A 15,308-nucleotide genomic window follows, 5' to 3' on the forward strand; every position below is an offset into this window, starting at 1 on the left:
AAAAAAAAGAGATAAAGTAACTGAATGGATAGTTAAAAAAAATCTAACTATAGGTCTACAGTGATTCATTTTAAATGTAAGAAAATACACAAGCTATGTGAAAGAATTGAAAAGGATGTCCCAGGCTAGTGGTAACCAAAACAGAATTTTACAGATAATTTTTATGACAAACAAAATATTTTTAGTTAACACTCTCATAAGAGACAAAGATAGTATAAAATTTTAAAAAGTCTTTATTCATTAGAGAGTTATGATAATTATAAGTATAAATTCATCTAATACAAACACCCAGATACAGAAATAAACATTTAATCAAAAAGAAAAAATAGGGGTGGAAGTGATAGTACAGCAGGTTGGGTGTTTGTCAACCTTGGTTTGATCCTCAGCACCCCATATGATCCCCCAAGCCTGTCAGGAGTGATCTCTGAGCACAGAACCAGGAGTCAGCCCTGAGCACTGCTGATGTGGCCCAAAAAAACAAATAAGAAGAGAAACAGATAGAGAGAGAGAGAGAGAGAGAGAGAGAGAGAGAGAGAGAGTGTAAATAAATAGTAGAGGGGGTATGGTGCTGCCAGCAGGTCAATCTGTACCTGTGGGGTGAGTGCGTCAGCAGCCTGATGGCACCGTCAGACTTTCAGATACCCCAAAATTGCTGCTGTGCCTTTTGCCAGACCCCAAAAACTTGGGGGCAAAGTTTACCATGAAAGTAAACTGCCAAAAGTTAGGTTTGACGGAGACATACCCACAAACCACCTCTGGCTCAGCTATATATAATTGGAGGCATGGCCTCTCTGGTTCCTGATTGAACTGCTTAAGGGCCATGATCCCAGAGACTCAGAAACAAATCTCGGAACCCAAAGGCTTTTGGCAGAAATGCGTCCTGTTCCTGCAGTAGGTTACTGGGGCTGGGCCACTCTAGGTGGGAATAGGTTTCATGCCTTGGCCTGTTCGCCTTGGCGGCTCGGTGACTGCCATCCTCCAGAGGCCACTGGACAGTCAGGTTTGGGCCTGCAGTGACAAGACACACGGGGCCTCACCGGATGGGGGTGGAACCGGCCCTTTCCTTCCCATTCCAGCAAGACCCCGATTCGCCGCCTACAAATGGCCTCTCTGCTCCTGATCAAGCTGATTAATGGCCATGATCCCAGGGACTCAGAAACAAATCTCAAAACCCAGTGGCTTTTGGCAGAAATGCATCTGGACCGCATACAAGGTGGCCGCCATCTCAGAGCTTATTGGAAAGCCAGGTATGAGCTGGTGGTGACGGGGCAACTACATTCTCATGGGAAGGGGAGCGGTACTGGCTCGTCCTTCACACCCTACCGAGGTCACGAGTTGCCCCCCACAAGCGGCTCTCCGGCACGCCCATGGCTCCAGAGGCAAAAGGACTTAGTCCAGAGAGCCCGGCAGCTTGCAGAAAAGTGAATGGATCATGCATTAAACTATGGCACCATGCCTTCCCAAGAGGGAAAGGGTGTTGTTCCCTTCCACCTTTATCCCTCCTGGCAGCAAGGTGGCTGCTACCTCAGAGCTTATAGGAAAGTCAAGTATGAGCCAGCAGTGACGGAGCAACTGCAGTCTCAGGAAGACGTCGGTACCGGCTCGTCCTTCACACCCTACCGAGGTCACAAGTTGCCCCCCACAAGTGGCTTTCCGGCACAACCATGGCTCCAGAGGCAAAAGGACTTATTCCAGAACCCGGCAGCTTGTGGCAGAAAAGTGAATGGACCATGCGTTAAACTCCGTTGCCATGCCTTCCTAGGAGGGAAAGGGTGTTGCTTCCTTCTGCCTTTCTCCCCCCCTGGCAGCAAGGTGGCCGCCGCCTCAGAGCTTATAGGAAAGCCAGGTATGAACCAGCGGTGACAGGGCAACTGCAGTCTCACAGGAAGGGGTCGGTACCAGCTCATCCTTCACGCCCTACCGAGGTCACGAGTTGCCCCCCACGAGCGGCTCTCTGGCACAGCCATAACACCAGACGTACAGAAACCAATCTCGTAATTATCTGGCTCTTTGCAGAAATCCAAAATCATTATATGATTCTCATAACCAGCTATAAAAAACAAAGTATTTCACAATGCCTTTTTAGCAATTCTGATTGTGGTGTGTGCGGGGGGAGAAGGGGATATTCTAAACAATAATAGTGCATCTTTTGTTGAAATAATGAATGTAATCAATGTAGAGAAGAGTTAAGTGAAAATCATCTGCCTCACAGGCATTGGAAGGGGTGGGAGGGGGTGTATATTGGGGTTCTTGGTGGTGAAAAATGAATACTGGTGAAGGGAGAGTTGTTTGATCATTGTATGACCGAGACTTAAACCTGAAAGCTTAGTAACTTTTTCCACAGTGATTTAATAAATAAATATAAGAAGAAAAATAAATAAATAAATGAATAAAACTATGAAAAAAAAACTAAGGTGGAGTTCATGCCCAAATCAATCAGCTAATCAGTGGCTGAATAAATAGCAGTACTCCTACAAAAAAAATAAATAGTAGCACAGTACTACTACTATCTAGTAGAAGAAATCACAAGAAAAACTAGAAACTATCTTAATACAAATAAAATTAAAATGCAATATATCAAAACTTGTGAGATAGAGCAGAAGTAGATTCACCAAAAACAAAGCAACAAACCACATGCACAAACTTACAAACTAGTAAGGGGATTGATTCTGTGATAAAAAAAAAAAGAAAAAACACTTCAAGTAAAGAAAAACCCTGGTTCAGATTTTACTTAAGAATTCTACCAAATACTGGAGAGATAGCACAGTGGGTAGGGCATTTGCCTTGCACGCGGCCGACCCAGGTTCAATTCCCAGCATCCCATATGGTCCCCTGAGCACCGTCAGGAGTAACTCCTGAGTGCAGAGCCAGGAGTAACTCCTGAGTGCAGAGCCAGGAGTAACTCCTGTGCATTGCCAGGTATGACCCAAAAAGAAAAAAAAAAGAATTCTACCAAATGTTGGACTGAAATGATAGTACAGTGAGTAGGGCATTTTCCTTGCACATGGCTGACATGGATTGGATCACCAGCACCCCATATGGTCCCCCGAGCCCTGTGAGGAATGATCCCTGAGTGCAGAGAGAGGAGAAAACCCTGAGCTCTGCTGGGTGTGGCCCAAGAACAAAACAAAACAACAAAAAGAATTCTACCAAATGCTTAAAGAATTAATCTCAATCCTCCATAAACTCTCAAAAATTTTGAAAAAGAGGGAATACTTCCAAATTCATTTTATGAGACCAGCACCACCCTGATACCAAAACCAAGTAAAGGTACTAGAAGGAAAGAGAAGTAGAGACCAATATCCCTAATGAATTTTAATGCAAAAATTGTCAAAAAAGAAAAACCATGTACTGGCTAACAGAAGCACAGATGAGATGCAATAGAGTTAGAAGTGCAGAAATAAATCAATACATATATAGTTAACTGATCTTTGATAATGAAGCCAAGAATACTGAATGGGAAAAAGAGAAGCTCTCCAACAAGTGGTACTAAGAATACTGTATAACCATATGTAAAATAGGATGACATCAAATTTTTAAAACCTCTGTGCATCAATGGAAACAAGAACAGAGTCAAAGCACAACTGATAAAAGAAACTTACTTTTATGATAAGTGGGTAACCTGGTACCCAGAATTTAAAAAACAAAAACTCTTGAAAGTCAACAAGAAACAGTCAAATCAGACTCTAATGATAAATAAACCATTATTTATTTTTAGTCTCATTTTTAAAGTGCAACAAATTTAGACATTTCTCTAAATAATGTACAAGTGTCCAGTAAATCTGAAAGATACTCAGTAGCATTAAACATTAGGAAAATATAAACCAAAACCACAATGAAATATCAACTCACTCTCATTAGGATTGCCAACCGGAAAAAATAATACTAAGTGCTGGGAAGGATGTACAGAGAATGAAGCCCAGGTGCACTCTGAGTATAAATGGTACAGGAGATAGGGAAAACAGGAAAGGAAGCACTAAAGAAACTTATTAATGTTAGCATCTGATCCCTAATTGCTTTAATATATCTTAATTATACATTCCAAAATAATGAAAAACAATATCTTGAAAGGTTATCTGCCATTCTCATTATGTGAAGCATTCTTCACAAGAGCCAAAAGGTAACAACAAACTAAATGCCCATCAATGGATAGCTCTACCCAAAGAGAAGACAGAAGTGACTTTCATCACATGAAGGTGCCTGGGGGGAAGACTTCGGCCAGGTACGCAGTATCGCATGTAGTCACCACCCCAATTCAGAACATCAGAATACTCCATCAGCAGAAACTAGGAAACACATTTCGTCCCACATTCAAAGTTCATTTCAATTCCTACTTACACAGCAAAGGAGAACACTTATGAGTGCTGACCTCTAGCCCCATACTGAACAAGAGACCAGGGCTCTCCTTAAGAAAATAACTTCAGAATCTCAACAGCATCAGCTTGATATGGTCGTGAGACCAAGAAACCTAGCAACTGAATCACATTCAGAGAATATAGAGACTGTTACATCCAAATACAGGATAGTTAATTTAGTTAATTTTCCTTTCTTTTTTTTTTTTGATGTTTGTTTTTGAGCGACATAATTAACACAGCTATGCTCAGGGCTCATTCCTGGCTCTGTACCCAGAGACCTCTCCTGGCAGGAACTGGGGACCATATAAGGTGTCAGGGATTTAACCTGGGTCAGCTGCATTCCAGGCAAGCGCCCTAGCTGCTGCACTAATTTTCCAACCCGACTACATTTTTCTTACTTGGCCAAGTGACAACTTGAATGTAGGTTAATAATCAGGAGGTCCACTTTTATACAAGTCACAGTAAGACCTGCAGTTTGGAGGTGACAAGGATCGTGCAGTTTTGAAAATGTACTATAGGTGTCACCTCAAAGATAGAGAACCAGTTCATGGCACTGTAAGAGGGATCATGGGAAATACATTCTGTTCAGGTGACAACAGAGTTTATAAATGAGCTTTAACATATAATATAATATATTATATAATAATATAATATTCTTTCAGAGATAATATAAGCACTGACCATATGCAACACATTGTTATCTGTTCATTGCTTAATCCAGATGATAGCCTCTTCTTCACAAAATATAATCATAAGCAATTTATCAATAGAAATAATCAAATATAATCCTAAATAACTTATTATCACATGCTAAAATCAAGCTACAGAAAGTCTCTTTTATGGCTTCAACAGTCTATGCCAGTTAATAGAGGCAATTTACATTATGATCTATAGATAATGAAGTATTAGAAAGACTTTAAGACTACACTGCTTTCTGACTAAACAACCAAAAGCAAGGGAGAACAAATCAACAATGATCTTTCAACCATCTTCTGAGAAAACCACAAAACCAGATAAGCTCTAAATCTTCCTTTGCTACTTTTGCTACACACACTGAATCAGGTAAGACCATTAGTGAAGTGCAGACACAGGCTTAGAGTGGGGCCTCTGTGAACTAATTTTTAAGAATTCCATTAGCAATGTGTTCCAGTAGGATGCGTGTCCTTTGAAATCATATTATGCAAATGGGATATTACTCTAAAAGTCCTTCCCTGCAGTTAGAAGTATACCATTAGCAGTAATATCACGCCAGACATAAAACTCACTATCCACAGTATTTAGTAGGTCTAAATGAATTCTTCTTTCAGAGATAACTATAAGATGTATTCACTAAGTGGGAAGAATAATAGAAGTGTATTCTGAGCATTACTGGTTCCTTAGTTTCTTTTCCATTGTCTGCTACACAGCATAGCTGATACTCAGGAATTCTGTAAACAAATACCAGTCTAGGGAGGAAGTATTCATAAAACAGGCTATCATTCAAATTGGAACAAGCAAAACACATCCACAAAGTATTCAAGGCAATTTCAAAGTGCAGCAGAAAGAATGTGTTCAGAGTTGTGGCTAATGCAAAGGAGAATGATTTCCAGTCTAATTTGAGTAAAGGATCTTAAAAGGAAGAGCGAAGCAGCCAGGAAATAAAGAGTAGCTGCACACCCACACAAAACCCTGGAAGCTGCCCTTGTCATAGCATGGTGTAAATCCAACGTCAGTGTGTGCAAGCCAGCTGCACAAACATGCACTTACCCAATGCAGCAGCAATTTCCACACTCAATTAGTATGGATGGCATTCACATCTCGAAGTAATATGTGTGTTTGTGTGCGTGTGTGTGTGTATGTTGGTGGGGGGTAGGGGAGGCACATATTAGAGATCACACCCAGGTACTCATACACAAAAGATACCTGCTCTACCACTAAGCTTCATCCCTGTCCCCACCCCAAAAGCAATTCAACCAGGCGTCAGGAATTAACTAACAGAAACTGCTACCCAGGGAACAGCAAGTTAGTACAGTGTGTAAGAAGTTGGCTTTGCATACAGCAGACTGTGTTATATCCCTAACACCCCATACGGTCCCTGGATCACCACCATGAGTGATCCCTGAGTGCAGAGCCAGGATTAAGACCGGAGCACAGTTGCACAATGAGGTGTGGCCCAAACTCCATCCTCCTCCCCACCTAAAATTCACTGCTTACAGAAGACTGTTGGGGATCTCACCCAGAAAACAACAGTGGAGGAGAAAACAAACAGTAAAACAAAGCACACTTTAGTCTTTTGATTAGATCTATCCCCGAGTATAAGAACACTGACCAAGATATGCTAGGACTAAGAAACTCAGATGCTAGGATCTGTGTGTGATGAGAAGAGTGGCAGGCCCTACCTCCTTTGACTTTGGAAGTCTCCCCCCACCATTTCATCAGACCCTACTCACTCAAGGGCACCTAAAACAATGAAGCAGATTTATTAGGAGATAAGCAATCTCTCAGCTCTTGATATGTCCCAGGCCATTAGTCATAAGACAAGATAGAGGGTTACTAAGTCACCTCATTTCTAAGGCTCTCCCTGGAATAGAGGGGACAGCTTGGGCAGCACCTAGGCAGAGAACAGTGCCTTCCCTGGTGAACAGCACACTCACAGTTACACACTTACAGGACCTGCCCACAGAACTAACACTGAACATGTGCGTGAGTGTGGGGACACGAACGTCACTAAAGCAGAGGACACAACTATTCCTGGGTAATTTCCTGCTTTCCCTGTCCATTTGTTATTATATTATTTTTAAATTGGGGGCTGGAGCAATAGCACAGCGGGTAGGGCATTTGCCTTGCATGCAGCCAACCCAGATTCGATTCCCAGCATCCTACATGGTCACCCCAAGCACTGCCAGGAGTAATTCCCGAGTGCAGAGCCAGGAGTAACCCCTGAACATCACCAGGTGTGACCCAAAAAGCAAAAAAAAAAAAAGTTTTTAATTGATTGAGATACTGTGATTTACAATATTGTTCATAATGGCTTCTCATGCACATAATCCCAACACCACACCCCTTTGGAACAAGATGCCAACCCCTAAGCCCCTGATGACTCAGCCTCCCCTCCATTTTCTCTGCCGTTCTATCTTCTCCAACTTTCTCAGAGAGACATACTAGAGCACCCTCTTCCATCTCTGGGCTTCTTCCCTCTTTCTGCAAAGTGCGGGCCTAGAGCCACTTGGGTCGCAGGCCCTTCTCCTCCAGGTCTCTGTGACCGACCCTCCACCTCAGAGGCACTCCTGAGCTTCCCACTGGAAACCGCCTGCTCCCTAGCCCACTATTAGCTTGGTGGGCAGACACTCCGTGCCAGGTTTGCACTTGTTTGTTTTGTCAAGGGACAGTAAGATCCTCACTTGACATCTACACCAGAACCATGAAGAAGCTGTATTTCTTGCTCTCTGTGATTTAGGTTCAGTCATTGACCCTGTGCTGGCTTCAAGGTCTGCCTTTCCCAGTAGGACACACAGTTGATATCATGCTGGGCTTTGGGAAACCTGGGGTTCTGTGATGGGAGGTGCTGCCCGAACACCCCACTCCCACAGGCTGGCTCTCAAGTGAGCATAGAGGTGAGGCAGCTCTTGATCGGCAGACACACTGGGAGAGTCTCTGAGATGAGGTCAGCCCAGATCGGATGACTTTGAGAGTTGGGTTTTCACAAAGACAAGCTGTGGACTGAATAAACAGATTTCAAATTGGTTCTGCGGGCTATTTGTTACCATGGTGACTGAACAACTGAACTTTTCCTGTGGGTAGAAACTTTAATTCTATTATTTTCTGAAGGTAGGTGCTACCTGATAGGTTTGTCTGTTTTATTAGTTTAATTCATCCTATCGCCTCTATTGCATGCCCCAGCAACTGGCACATTCACTCTTGAATTATTATTTTTTGCTAGATTACTGATAATAAGTGCTTTCATTTTAAGGCTTTCCACTTTTTTCCTTCAAGCTTAGTAGAGCAGTTAAGAGCAGGGCTTTATAATAAAACAGTACCGGCTGTGGATTTTGGCTCAGTCATGAACACACTAAGGGCCTTCCTGAAACTTCAATTCATTATTTAAAAGGGGATCGAGGAGAAGAATAACAACTCTCATATCCCAACTTTCCTCTGAAGGGTTACAAAATAATTCCCAATTTATAACACCTAAGTATTCTAAAGCTGAACTACATCTATGACTATTGAGAAAGATTCAGAAAGTCTCGAAGAAGACATTTCAGAAATAGGATGATCAGATTCCGCAAGAGTGTAAAGTGAGATCTGCAATAAGAGACACAAAAACGGACTCTGACCCCAAATTGTCCCCTTTCCTCCAACCCTTTCTTGAGCACCCAGATACATCTCCATCTGGATTTTCAACCTCCCTTTATCCTTGCCCATAAGCCAATCACCCCTGAGATGCCCACATTAACATCTCCCATGTCTTGACACACTAATTCAGATCATTTTCTCCAATAAAACATCTAAACAAAAACAAAACAACCCCCCACTATCTAGCAAGTAAATTCTATTGATCTCTTCATTTGATTAACATGGTACCAATCACTGGAACTTACCCTTCAGCAGAAATCTGAGACAATGAGACTCAGGAGGGATAAGTTTTAAAAGGCATGAAGGGGAAGGGCTTGGACACTGACTTGTTCCCACTGGTGTAGAAGGATCAAAGGACTTAGAGGTTCTAGGCAAAATTCATCTAATCTGATAGAATTTTGGAATCCAGTTCTCTACTCTAACCTCTTCCCTCTCTTTCTCCCTTCCCTTCCCATCTCTGCTCTTCTTCTCTCTTCTCCTCTCTTCTCTCTCTCTCCTCTCTCTCTCTCTCTCTCTCTCTCTCTCACACACACACACACACATACACACGTCTCACTCAGCATCTCCTCTCCTTATGTCAATCAGAATCTCTTGAAACTTTAGTGAGGATTGTAAGTACAAAGAAGCCTCCAGCTGAGCATTTATTATTTTGGAATTGTCTGAAGACTATTCAGACTGGCAGAGTGTTTTTGCTCATAGTGATCAGCCCCTGTATACCCTTCCCTTCCCATGAGATCTCACTTTACATTAAGCTGGTTGTTAGTACTAGCACTATCTCTGGTTCTGAGCAGTAGATTTGAGATGCTGTAAACTTCACTCTGTAGCAAAAAGTAATAAAAACACAGCAAGCCTGGCGACAGATGGCCCTGGGTTTGAATCCTCTCTCTCCTCATTCTGAGCTGTCACTCTGGGAAAGCCGCCTGAGCCTGCAGAGCTGGTTTCCTCATTTAGGCCCATCCTGTGGGACTGTGCTGAGAAATGCAGCATAAAAACCCCAGGCACAGAGCGGGGACTTATAAGGCAGCAGTTTAAAATAGGCAGGGGGATCCCACACTGCAACTCACAGGCTGTCGGAATTATGGAAGACTTTCCAAATGACTTTGGGAGAGAATTTCAGAGGAAATATGGAAGCTATGGGGATCTTGTTTGCTTGGAAAAATAGGGGATGATCAGAAACAACAGAGACCCGGCTGACACAGTGCAGACTTGGCTGGAGTTAGAACTGACTTCAAATGCCAAAGTCAAGCCACAGTTTGGAAGAATTCTTGTGGCCCTTCTCTGATATCAACTCCGGCAAAGAACGTGAGGGTTGCAAAAGGAGAGGGGGGGGGGGGGGAATGCCCTGACACAGAGGCGGGATAGGGTGGAGGGGACGGGGTGAGGGTGGTGGGAGGGATGCTGAGACCGTTGGTGATAGGAAATGGGCACTGGTGGAGGGATGGGTACTCGATCATTGTATGATTGAAACGTAAGCATGAAATTTTGTAAGCCTGTAACTGTACCACACAGTGATTCACTATTAAAAAAAAAAAGGAAATACAGAACCCAGCAGCTTGTGGCAGGAGATGATTGGACTATGCATTAATCCATGCCTGCCCAGAGGGGAAAGGGTGTTGGTCCCTTCCGCCTTTTTCCCTCTGGAAAGAAAGATGGCAGCTGCTTCGGACCTTTATGAAAAGCCAAGTATGAGCTGGTCGTGATGGGGCGACTGAAACCTCATGGGAAGGGGGGCGTTCCTGGCTCATCCTTCACGCCCTACCGAGGTCACGAGTTGCCCCCCACAAGCGGCTCTCTGGCACGGCCATGGCTCCAGAGCCACAGAAATCAATCTCATAATTATCTGACTCTCAGCAGAAATACTTCCAGGCTTAATAAGTAAAATACCAGAAATCCGTCATTTGATTCTTGTAACCAGATGTAGAAAACAAATTATTTCACAATGCCTTTTCAGCATGTCTGATTGGGGGGTATAAACTCTAAATAATAATGGTGCATCTTTTGTCGAGACAATGAATCTAATCAAAGTAGATAGAGTGTTAACTAGAATTCATCTGTCTCACAGGCATTGGGAGGGTTGGGAGGGGGGGGTTTCTTGGGGTTCTTGGTGGTGAAAAATAAGTATTGGTGAAGGGAAATGTGTTTTGATAATTGCATGACTGAGACTTAAACCTGAAAGCTTTGTAACTTTTCCCACAATGATTCAATAAATTAAAAAAAAGAGAAAGAAAGTGAGGGTTGACTATTATTCTGAATTCCACGTGCACATAAAACACCAGGAATGAGAGTTGTGAGTGGCTACTGGGCACATGCTCCAGCGAGGTTTCTGAATAACACTTCCTAGCTTTCCAGAAGAGTCAAGTTTTCATCCATTTAGGAAGAGATTTTATGGGCTGGAGCGATATCATAGCGAGTAGGGCATTTGCCTTGCACGTGGCCAATGAGGGTTCGATTCCTCCACCCCTCTGGGGGAACCTGGCAAGCTCCCAAGAGTATCCCGTCTGCACAGCAAAGCTTGGCAAGCTCCCCATGGCGTATTCAATATGCCAAAAACCGTAACAACTCTCACAGTGGAGACGTTACTGGTGCCCGCTCCAGCAAATCGATGAACAATGGGAGGACAGTGCCACTGTGTTACAGGAAGAGATTTCATTTTCCTATGAGGCACCACCTAGTGGCAACTACCAGAAATGACAGCACAGAATTGGCCTTATTCTTAGCAAATACTTACTGAGTCCCTTTTATATGCCAAACCAAGGCTTCATGCTGGGTAGACAAAGCAAATAAAATTTGGTCCCAATATTGTCAATATAATGGCTGAATGATGGAGCTGTGTGGAGCTAGAAGAGTAAAAGTCCAAGGTCTTGCTCTAACTTGGACCACACCCCTGCTCACCAGCTGTGAAATTCCTTCCCTTCCCTCATTTGCAAGTAAATAACATCCCTCTGCCTGAGTGCCTTTGGACTGCTTCTCTCCTGCCTCTATCATCTATCTTTCCAACTGTACCAGGCCAAGCCTCTTGTACCATTTTCAAAATGAACATTCCTGTCCAATTCTTCCCTGAGGAAGAATTGGGTTCCAGAGGGAACGTTGTTCATTTTCTTCCATTTTTTTCATTTCATTTTGTTTCCTCTGGATACAAGACAAATACCCATTGTGCTTGAGTTTTAAAAGGTTATTCCTTTGCTCCACTTGAACGGCCAATAAAGATGAGTCCAGTGGGTAAAGTGAAAAGGGGGGTCATTTTTGGGTTTTTAAGTTTTTATTGTTTCCCCACAACTCAAACGGCCTCGGATTTGTTTCCCCTTTCATTCTCTTCCTGTCCCCACCCCCAACTACGCTAGCTTCTAAAAGTCAAAGATAAAAGTCAAAGAGGGACAATGAATTTTTTTTTAATGGAACATTTTAGTTCCAATTTTCTCCCAGTTTCATTCCCTGATTTTTTTTTAACATTTTCTGAAGTTGTATTCAGAATTCCCTGAGCATATTCTAGTGAATACCTAATTTTAATCCCTAGAGAACGGATGTGATTTAGAGAAATAGTCAACTTTTAAATGGATAACTCAGATGGGTGACAGAACAGGGTTCATGTCATCATGCGTCCCAAAATGAGTCCCGATATTAAAGAAGGAAATTGACTTTCTTGGGCAGCTAGAAGGCAATTTAGAAAAGGAAACTCCTCCAAAAGTCTTTTAAGCTCCCAGAAGCTTTGATGAAATAAGTGACATGACCCAAGACTATTGCTTAGAAAAGGAATGCTCATATTTCATGCAAGGTCACATGAAATAGTACTAAGGAAACGAATGGGAATAACAAGTGGGTGAGCATGACCCAGAGAGGGAAGCACATGAACAACCTTGGCATCCCCAAGTCCCAGAAACAACTGGATAGAAAGGAGGAGCTATATTACAGAAAAACAACTTACCTACAATAAGAAGCAAGTCTAACTAGCACGGCCTGGTAGAATTAAGGTGATACAATATACACAATTTAGTAGTTTTTCAGGAAACTCAAGCATGCATAGTCTAAGAACATACAATGAACATCACATGTACAGAAAGTGCTGGAAATTCTGACAGGCTCGGGGAATTATACAGGATGCCTCAGATCAAACCTGGGTCTGTGTATAAGGGAAATGTCCTACCCACTGTACTCCATCTTTGGCCCCCAAAAGCAGTTCTGAGTACAGTAATCAAGAGAAACTGTAGGGTGAAGTGGGTTCCATAGCATGAGTCTCCACTAATCAGTGCTGCACAGTAGGTTCTTAGAGTACAAAGGTATATTCAGAAGGCCTCATCAGACCACATAAAAGAATTTAGCCTGGTGACTCTTCCACAGAAAGGTTGCCATATCCAACGAGCTTTTAGTCAGTCTGTTTTTGCTTTCGTAATCCTAGAGATTCCTTCTAAGATTTGAGGAGGGAAGATAAGGGGCAAGTTGGGGAAAAAAAATGATTATTTATCTAGAGAGAGAACAAGGAAGTTCTTGCACAGGGAGTGAGCACAGGTAAAACTGTCCATACTGATGGAACATCTCAGTATAAACCAACAGAGATTGTTACAGCAGGGAATGCAGAACAAAAGCAGGAAGGGAGGAAAGCCAGGACCCTGGTGGAAGAGTCTCTTAATCCAATTACAGATTGTTTGGACACCCCTATCTCCCCCTCACTCCCACCCTTCACCATCGCCATATACAGATGTTGGGATTCATGAGAGAATTCTGTGCAAAGGAATAAGGGAGGCAAGCAGGACTGTGACCCTGCAAGAGCAGGAGAAAGCAGTCCCAGTCTGTGACTGGAGATTCAAGTCAATTTGAGTTGGGATTCTAGCAGAACCACTTCCTGGGTCAGGGAGTAGCCAGGGGCAGAATCTCTGTCCTCAGCTGCCAAGTGGGAATAATAGTAATTGCAGCAGCAGCAGCACAAGTTCTTGAGAGTAGCCAGCATGAGGAGTAAGTACCCTGAGAAGCTCCCTGATCCTCCCGCACAGTGGCAGTAACAGACTGGCCAGAGGAAGGTGCTCACACAGGAGACTGTTACTATCATCTTCAAACAAAGTGACAAAGTGCTCAGCCAGAAAAAAAAAGGGGGGGCAGTGGAAAGGAAGGTCCAGCAAGCACAGATCCTTCAAAGGAAGGAATATGGAAGGAGTCTAGTGATCAGGTAATAGAGGAGGAAAGGAGGGGGCTCAGAGCTAAAGCCTGTGCTCTAGGAGATAAGGGTGCCAGCAGCAGTGGGCAGGGAGCAGAGGGCAGAGTTCTGTCCTGTGGCTACTCTGAGTCACAAGTCCTGGAAACAGGAAGAGGAGATCTGAAGCAAACTGGACTTATTCTCTTATATCCTAGGACGATACTCTTCCCCAGTTGTCACCCTCTCAGAGACCTTCTCCAAACAGTTTTTGCTGTTGTTGTTATTGTTGTTGTTTAGAAACTCATTTTTTTCTGTCAACCTTATTTTCATTTTCCATTTGGGTCTAGAAAAACAGCTTAAGACCACTCAGTGGTGGTTCCAACCCAGTCAGTGACCTGAGCAGTGGAAGCTGCAGATCAGTCTTCTGTGGCAGGCTGAGCACTCCAATCTTCAGTAGGGAAGATTGGGCACAGAGGGCACCTGCACCCCTTCAGACCAGTCTGCAACCTCAGACTGAGTCAAGGTGAACTCCAGGTCTGGGGCAGTCCATTAACCCTGGAATTCCTCCTTAGTCACGGCCTTCTCAGCAGCAGCCTGCTCTTCCTTTTCAATCTCCTCGGGATCTCTGTAGAAGTAGATATCAGGCATGACCTCCCACAGGTGCCTCGCATGCGCAGAAACTCCTGAGCCAGCATCCACCACTTGAGACCCACAGAGGGAGCTCCCTTGTTGTTGCAAGGGATGGCAATGTCCACATAGTGCAGAGGAGAGTCTATTTTACACAGAGCAATAGTAGGCAGGTTAACATAAGACACCTCTGTGAGGGGCTGGTGTTGCGCCCTGGAATCAGTAACCACCAGACGTCTCGGCTCCCAGAAAGTCGCCTGGATTTGATTGGTGAAAGTTTCAGGAGTGAAGCGGCCAGCGATTGGAGTGGCACCCATAGCAGCAGCAAACCAGCACAGCACGCTGGCCAGTATTCCTGGATGAGATCACACTGACATCAGCTGGGTTTTCAATGGCAACAATGGCATGAGCTGCCAGAAGAAGCTTCTCCCAGGTTCTCTTCAAATTTATGATGTAGATGCCATCACTTTTCCTTTTGTAGATGTACTGTTCCATCTGAAAATCCAAGTTGATGCCACCTAAGTGGGTGCCTGCTGCAAGGAATTTGAAGACATCCTCCTCCTTCATCCGCAGGACATCAAGAGTTCCGGACATTGTGAAATTTCCCTTTAAGTTATGATGGGAATCTTGAACAACACCTTATGGGCCCCTCGCTGGGCAGTGCGGAAAAGCTCCAACCAGTTTCTACCTCCAGTGCACATCATTTCTTTTCCAGAACATGTGCAACAACCTGGGCATTCACATGCACACACAAGGACAGGGGAAGACATAGAAGTGCTTGTTTGGACAGGTTTTACCTCCGCCTTACCTGTGAACTAAAATGATTTTACTCCAAGAGGAATGGCCTTTATGGTTGCTCCACATTCCCA

At 43.7% G+C, this 15,308-nt stretch overlaps 1 protein-coding gene and 2 pseudogenes across 9 annotated transcripts in view; all 3 read right to left on the reverse strand.

Annotated features, from left to right (window-relative positions):
* RGS6 (regulator of G protein signaling 6) overlaps positions 1 to 15,308 on the reverse strand; it is a 570,853-nt gene that overhangs the window by 469,246 nt on the left and 86,299 nt on the right. The window lies entirely within an intron of this gene.
* LOC130042236 (uncharacterized) lies at positions 11,806 to 11,925 on the reverse strand (annotated as a pseudogene).
* On the reverse strand, positions 14,169 to 15,033 carry LOC130041413 (40S ribosomal protein SA-like; annotated as a pseudogene).

This window comes from Sorex fumeus, unplaced genomic scaffold (genome assembly GCF_029834395.1).
Source record: "Sorex fumeus unplaced genomic scaffold, SorFum_2.1 ptg000098l, whole genome shotgun sequence".
Lineage (NCBI taxonomy): Eukaryota > Metazoa > Chordata > Mammalia > Eulipotyphla > Soricidae > Sorex > Sorex fumeus.